At 37.8% G+C, this 7,523-nt stretch overlaps 2 long non-coding RNA genes across 3 annotated transcripts in view; one reads left to right on the top strand and one right to left on the bottom strand.

The window, feature by feature from the left end:
- Positions 1–4,090: 4,090 nt before the first annotated feature.
- On the bottom strand, positions 4,091–5,073 carry LOC129524541 (uncharacterized). Its single transcript, XR_008668330.2, has 2 exons — positions 4,750–5,073; positions 4,091–4,422 (listed from the first exon to the last, which is right to left on the bottom strand). It is a non-coding gene; the product is annotated as an uncharacterized lncRNA (long non-coding RNA).
- The window catches only part of LOC129524540 (uncharacterized), a 38,771-nt gene continuing 36,287 nt past the window's right edge, over positions 5,040–7,523 (top strand). For both annotated transcript variants that reach the window (XR_008668328.2, XR_008668327.2), the window contains exons 1-2: positions 5,040–5,160; positions 6,891–7,071. This is a non-coding gene — a long non-coding RNA (uncharacterized lncRNA). The remainder of the gene's footprint in view (positions 5,161–6,890; positions 7,072–7,523) is intronic.

Below are 7,523 nucleotides of genomic sequence, written 5' to 3'. Positions count from 1 at the left end.
TTTTCAAATTGTGGCTCCAGTATTTTCTATTTGTGTGATTTTTGGGAAAGGTACTGAAGCTTTCAGAACTTCAATTTCTTGATTTAGAAAGTAGAAATTGGTGGGAAGTATGATTAGTTGCAATTAATATATAGGAAAATAAAACAGCTGAAAGCTTGGGACATTGGAGGCATTCAATAATTTTTTTACGGGTTTTAAAAATAATCTTTATTTTTAAAAAGTTAATATGTGCAACATAGGAAACTGAAAAACACAAGAAGCAAAGAACAAAGTCATTCACAATCACAAGCAGTTTATAGTTTGACATGTTCTTCTAGGTCCTGTGGGTGTGTAGGCACAACATCCAATTTTATGGGACTGAGATCGTAGAGTATGTATCCTGCTTTTTCACACATCATGAATATTTACCAATTCAAAATCCCAAAGCTATATGAGTATTTTGATAACTAAGAATACACTATACCAACTCAATCTGTTAAAAAAAATGTAATCCTGCCTTTCTTGGGACAAAAATTTCATAGAAGATGAAAATGGCAACACGCCTCTAGATAAAAGCATTGGCAGAGTTCCGATTTAAATACTGCATTCCCTTAATGCTCAACTTAAAATGAAACATACAGCAACAGAATACACTAAGTATAATGTTTCTAAGATAATTCATTAGCAGATCTATAGCACTGAAATATTAGCAAGGTATATTTCCATTAAATTACTTAATGTATTCCTATAGTACAGCCAAAACAGATGCACATACATCAATGGCTATCGTCAAAATGTAAATATGGACACATCTGCATACATCTCTCCTATATAATTCCTTCTGCCCCTCTGCTGCCAACCTAACGAACAAGTCCTGATATATACTGCTCAGAGGTGGTTAAATAATTCCATGTCCAAGATGCATCTTTTCTATCAATTATAACAAAGGTATTTACAAATTGGCTAATTCACTAGCTCTAGTTTTTATCATATATTGTCACTCCAGACATCCATAAAGTTTAGATATTGCAAAATAATGAACTTTGTCGACAATAAACACAGGGAATTTACTAAAAATGCTCATATAGACCTGTGGTTATCATCTAAAACCATCTTCTAGATATGGAGATACTAGCAAAGAGCCCTTCCCTTCACCCTTCCTCTTCTCCCTTTTCCACCATCCCCAGTGGCTAAGTATAGGACTTCTAGCTCCTAGGGACCTAATAAAGGTCACTCCCAGAAGACAGACCTTCCTAAAAACTAACAAAAGGACATTTATAAAGGGATTGTTTTACTACATCTAGTTTTAACATACTTTGAGCATTAGTTGTTTATCCTTTAATATACAATATTAATTAAAATACACATATAGAACAATGGTCAGACCATCTGAACTAATCTAACTCATGGACCCAGAACCCTTCTCCCTGCATACTTCCTCCTCCCTAACCCATCGCCACCCAATGAATAGTCAGCATATGCTCCTAAGCATCAAGTTTAAAAATTCCATTCCCAAATGCAACCACTCCTAGGAAGTAATGAAAACAAATACTGAGAGGGGTGTTACTTTAGCCCTTTACTTTTAATCTATGTTGTGCACTTTCAAAGACCTAAAAAGACTAGATGTTTCAAATTGGACTAAAGTTTTCCTTTATATACACAATAGCACTGAATAAATGGTGCATATACATAACACAGACTCTAATTTGAGTGTCTTCTAAATAGGAACATTCTGGCCCAGAACCCTTCCCTTTCCGACCTCTACCAACCCCATAGACAGCTTTAAGCCATCTGTAATGCTTAAGGGGGATTTTAACAATTTCACTTCTGTGTTTTTAAGACGTCTTCCCTATGAATTTTAACACAAAGTGTACTCAATGTATTAGTTTACTAACTCTACTTTTGTCATACACTGGCAACCCTTTAACATCGACTAGATGTAAATTAGGACTCCTTTGTCCACTTATATACACTATATACACAGCACAGTAAATGAAAATGCAGACATAAGGGACAATGGTCAATGGGCATCATCATAAACACACTGGTAGAAAGCCCTTTGCACTTTGTGCTCCTCCTTTCCTATGAACCAGCACAAATACAATAATGTGTACTGCTCAGAGAACTGATCAATTTCCAAAAGACAATATTTCATATCAAAAGAATAGCTACAAAATGTGTTATTTACTACCTCTACTTTTAACATACTTTGTGCACTTCTAAACATCTAGAAAGACTATGTTTCCACCTCTACTATATTTACTGCCTCTGCTTTTAACATATTTTGGGCACCTCTAAACATCTAGAAAGACGTATGTTTCAAATAAGGACTTCAGTTTGTCCACTATGTACACAGTAGTGTTGAATAAACTACACACATGTAACAGTGGTTACATCTGAAAGTGTCTTCTAAATAGGAGCATTCTGGTCTAGAATCCTTCATTCCTTCCAACTCCTCTCCACCACCAACCTGGTGGATATAGGTACATGTGTCACTTAGAGCTGATGTTATCATTTCACTTCCAAAAGTCCTTTTCAGAAGACAGCCTTTCTATGAATTTTAACAAAGTGTACAAAATGTGTTAGTTTACTAACTCTACTTCTGTCACACATTGGCAACCTCTTTAATATCTAGAGACTAGATATTATAAAATCGGGACTCATTTGTCCAGCATATACACAATATATACAGTATAGCAAAGTTAAATGAAATGCATGTAACATATAGGCAATGGATTAAGCTGAAATTTTCTAATAAACAATGGCAAAACACCTTTTGCTATTTCTTCACTCTCATCTCCCAGGTAGCTCAACAATTCCACTTCCAAACAGCATTTCCTATCAGTTTTTAAAAGCTGTTTACAAAAAGTGTTATTCTACTACTGCTTTTAAATACATCAAGCACTTCCAAATATCTAGAAAAACTAGATATTTCATATAACTTGTCCACCATGTACACAGCACTGTTAAATAAAATTGCACACATGAAACAATGGTTATCAACTGAGGTATCTTCTAAATGTGAACATTTTGGCCTTCAATCATTCCCTCCTCACTTCCTTCTCTCTCTGACTTTAACACAGTGGACGAGTACAGGCATGTGTAATGCTTAGGGATGGTTGAACAAATTCCTATGCAAAAGTCTTCACAGAAGACAAGTTTTCCTATGAATTTCAACACAAAAGCATACAAAATATACTAATTTTACTAAATACTTTGTCATACACTGGCAACCTCTTTAACATCTAGAGACTAGACTAGATGCTGCAAAATTAGGACTCACCTGTCCATTACATACACTATATACAGAGCAAAACAAAATGCACAAAAGATACAGAAAAATGGTGTCTGAAAACGTCCAACTATGAACATACTAGTGTATTACTTTTTGCAATTTCTTCCCTCCTACCTCCTCTAAACCATTGAACAAGTATAGACAGCACTATACTTCTCACAAAGGTGGCTTCACAATTCAATTTCCAAAAGACAGTATTTCCTATGAATTTTAGCAAAAAGATATTTACAAAATGGTATTTTACTACGTCTACATTTAACATTCATCAGGCACTTCTAAACATCTAGATAGACTAGATGTTTCAAGTAAGGAGTTAATTTGTCCACTTTGTACAAAGCAGTCTTGAATAAACTGCAAACATGTAACAACAGTTATAATTTGAAAGAATCTTCCAAATATGAACGTTCTGGCCTAGAACCCTTCCTATCTCCAACAACCCAGTGGGCAAGAATGCTCAAATTTTCAGAGGACAATCTTTCCTAGGACTTGTAAAACAAAATGTACAAAATATATTAGTTTACTAACTCTACTTTTGTCAGACACTGGCAACCTCCTTAGCATCTAGAAAGACTAGATGTTGTAAATTAGGGCTCATTTGTCCTTTATGTACACTACATACACAGATAAGTAAAACAAAATGCACAGAAATAGATGATTCATCTTGCCCCGCTGTAGGCAGGGTGGCATAGAGCTCTCTGCACTTCCCCCTCTTCCCTCCTCCCCTGAACCAGTGCACAAACACAATGAGTATTACTCAACAGGTGATTTGGCCATTCCCCACCAAAGCAACATTTTCTATGAATTGTAACAAAAAGATACTTACAAAATGTGTTTTTATTACCTTTAATTTTAACATATATCAGGCACTTCAGAACATCTAAAAAAACAGACATTTCAAAAAAGCTTAGCATTGTCAACTATATATACAGTAGTGAGGAATAAAATGCATACAAAACTATGGATAGAATATGAAAGTGTCTTCTAAATATGACCAGTCTGTCATAGAACCTTCTTCTCTTCCTTCTCAGGTCTTCCAGCTCCATGTCATCTAACCCACTGAACAAACATGGATGTATCGCTTCCAGAGGCTGTCTAATAACTCCATTTCCAAAAGTCATCTCCAGAAGACATTTATTTTGTACGACTTCCTTTAAACAAATGAGAATTTACAAGATGTGTGACTTTCTAACTCTACTTTATCGTACGTCAGGAACCTCTTTCCATCTAGAAGGGCTAGATGTGACAAATGTTTTCTATTAACAGGCTGGGGTGGAGTTGAGGGCAGGTTTTTCATATTATATACACAGGCCTTCCATAAATGGCCAGTAAATCTTCCCAAAGGGTGGTGAGCATTTCCAACGGGCCAAAAGTGGCCTGTCATTCTACCATTTCTCCCAACAGCAAGATCTGGTAGAAGGAAGACCAGCCGCCCCATGGCCCCTAACCTTCCACCCGTTTTTCGGGACTTCGCTCACCTCCCAGGCCCCCTAAGGCCTTTGTCGGTACGTTAAGGCCTTTGTCTAGGTAGGTCTCGCCAAATGGGGACAGATTAGTCGCCCGGGGTTCCGGATCTACGCGGCTCCGTGGCCTAAAGAGACAGCCGAGCCTGCGTGCGTCCCTAGGCCGCCTTCCGGTTCCGCCACGCCCTAACGGCTTCCATCGCCTGGCGTTTGGGTGACCGCCATGCTTCCGGGCCCGCCACTCCCGCCGCCACCCAAAGACGCTGCGTCCCGGCAGGCTTGGGCTGGGAGACCCGGCGTTGGGTGGGGTCCCGGCAGGGACAAGCCGCTGCCGCCATCGGTCACTGAGGTGGGGTGGGGAAGAGAGGTTCGCCACGGCTTCAAGACCTGGGTCCGGCCAGTGGGCAGCCACAGCGGAGGACTCAGGTGTCTGCAGGGCAGAGGGCGCGGCCTGTCCTGGGGACCACCAGCTCACCCGCCGGCCCGCGGCCGAAGGGCCTGGAGGGCCCTGGGGGAGCGGGCCACACTGTGTCTCTCTAATAAATCTTAGTATAGCTAAAATTCTAATTAATGTAATGAATATAAACAACCCACTATTAAGATATTGATTTAGCCAACAATCAATTTTGATAAATCACTACCGTATTGTTGCTTTTTAAAGGCCATCATCTGAAAATATGAATTCAAAATAGGAGAGTATCTTTGTTCACTCATTTGTAAAAAGACAGTGTAGTAGCAAAGTGGAAAAACCAGCAGAATAGAAATTAAGAAACTTAGTCTCAGCAAGGCCACTTTCTATTTGTGTGACATTGGACAAGTCAGGTAGTACTTTAACATGACCCCGTATATGTTCCCTGTTTTCCTGCCTAGCTTTGCCGCATGTCACTTTCCCCTCTTTATCCATTGTTGGAATGGGTTAGCCTCTCTCCCACCTAAAACCTTTCTAAAGTGATGCCTAGCCTTGTTTTACTTTTTGCCCGGGTAACTCCCAATCATCCTTGTGATTTCAGCTTCAAAATCCCTTCCTCAGAGAAGGCTTTCCTCACCTTACAATCTAAATTATACCATACTGTTATAATTTAGGATTGCACCCTTTTCTTCATAGCATTTGTTATAGTTAGTAGTATAACATATTTAAATCCTGTTTCCTTTACTGGATTTAAGACCCATGAGCACAGAATCCATGTTGATTTTATCATAGCTATATCTTTCATGCCTTTCTTGTCTAACGCCCAGAAAATTCTCAATAAGATTTTAAAAATAAACTCTCCAGATCTTGATTTCCTCCTCTGTAAATAGTGAATAACAATCAGAGTGTTGTTGCAATCAATATAAGTTAATATATATTTTAGAAATAGTAATCCAGTGTATTATTTGAACAAACCAGTTTTCATTACTAATAAACTAGTGTATCTCAGTATAAAAGTTGAAGGAAGACATTTTATAAACATACTTTTATATAATTATGAAAACACTTTTAAAATACACTGGACAATGCACAATTCAAAAGCTTTGGATTCAAAGTGGGCCTGCCAAATGATGGATATTTCCTGTGGGACTGTTAGCAGTCTTTCAATTGCAGTCCTGATTGAGAATGCTGCAGTTGGAAGAAGTGATTTGCAATGACAAAGGAATACTGGTTGAACTCTGATGAGTAGACTTATCATGTGTGGCAGGAAGTAAGGTTATCTGTGTCCAGGAAACAGATGGAAACCCATAGACTGCTTATGAAAGAAATGAATTCAGGGGATTAGAAAGTCATACCATTTACTTTTGAGGGGAAATTATTGGTGGAGTTTGCAGTAATTTGGCTTGTCATCCCCAACATCTGTTGCCTTTGCCGTTACACCACTTAGCTCCTGATGACAAATTGAACAAGATCAGAGTGAGTGCATGATAACTAATAAGCATCTTCATGGGTAAAATCAGTTAACATCAAAAACAGGCCAGTGGCATTAGTGTATGCAGTTTCCTGGTGGTAGTTTCTTCATTTTCACTATTCTTAGATAATTCTTTCACTCCTCAAGGATTCCTAATCATCTCTATGCCTTCTAGAAAAGACTTTAATTATAGTATCTTGCTTATAGAAGTAGCCCTAAAAGAAACACATGTGTAATACAATTATAAGAATATCTGATATATGTTTTCTGATGTAGGATTATCAATCACAGTCATATCTATAATGAAACTGGAAAAAAAACTACACGGAAAAGAATTCAAAGTGATTTGGCACTGCCTTCTGTTTGGCCCATCTGCTGTTATTTTTTTTCTCCTACTGGCGAAACATTAGACAATATTTCAACTTAGCATCTCATAGGCAGTTAAACAACAGACAAGGTAAACTATATTAAAGTTCCATTTTTTTAACTCTGTATACTGTTTTGTTTTTTTCCCCTCAGTTAAGAGCAAGGTTAAATAGATCATTATGCTTTATTTGATTCAGCGTGTTTCATTCCTTAGAAAAAATATTTTACATATCTGGCTTTCCTTTATACTGTGTAGTGGATAAATTGGAGTTCTGTTCCATGGACAAAGAAACTGATGTACAGTATTCCCCCCTTATCACAGGGGACTTTTTCCAAGACCCATAGTGGATGCCTACAATCACAGATAGTACCAAACCTTATATAGGCATACCTCATTTTATAACACTTCACAGATTTTGCAATTTATTTTTAACAATGAAAGATTTGTGACAACCCTGCATCAATCAAGTCTATCAGGGTTATTTTTCCAACAGCATGTGCTTACTTCATGTCTCTGTGTCACATTTTGGTAATTCTCACAGC

The sequence above is a fragment of the Gorilla gorilla genome, chromosome 13 (genome assembly GCF_029281585.2).
Source record: "Gorilla gorilla gorilla isolate KB3781 chromosome 13, NHGRI_mGorGor1-v2.1_pri, whole genome shotgun sequence".
Classification (NCBI taxonomy): Eukaryota; Metazoa; Chordata; class Mammalia; order Primates; family Hominidae; genus Gorilla; species Gorilla gorilla.
This window is presented reverse-complemented; position numbering and strand designations above follow the sequence as displayed.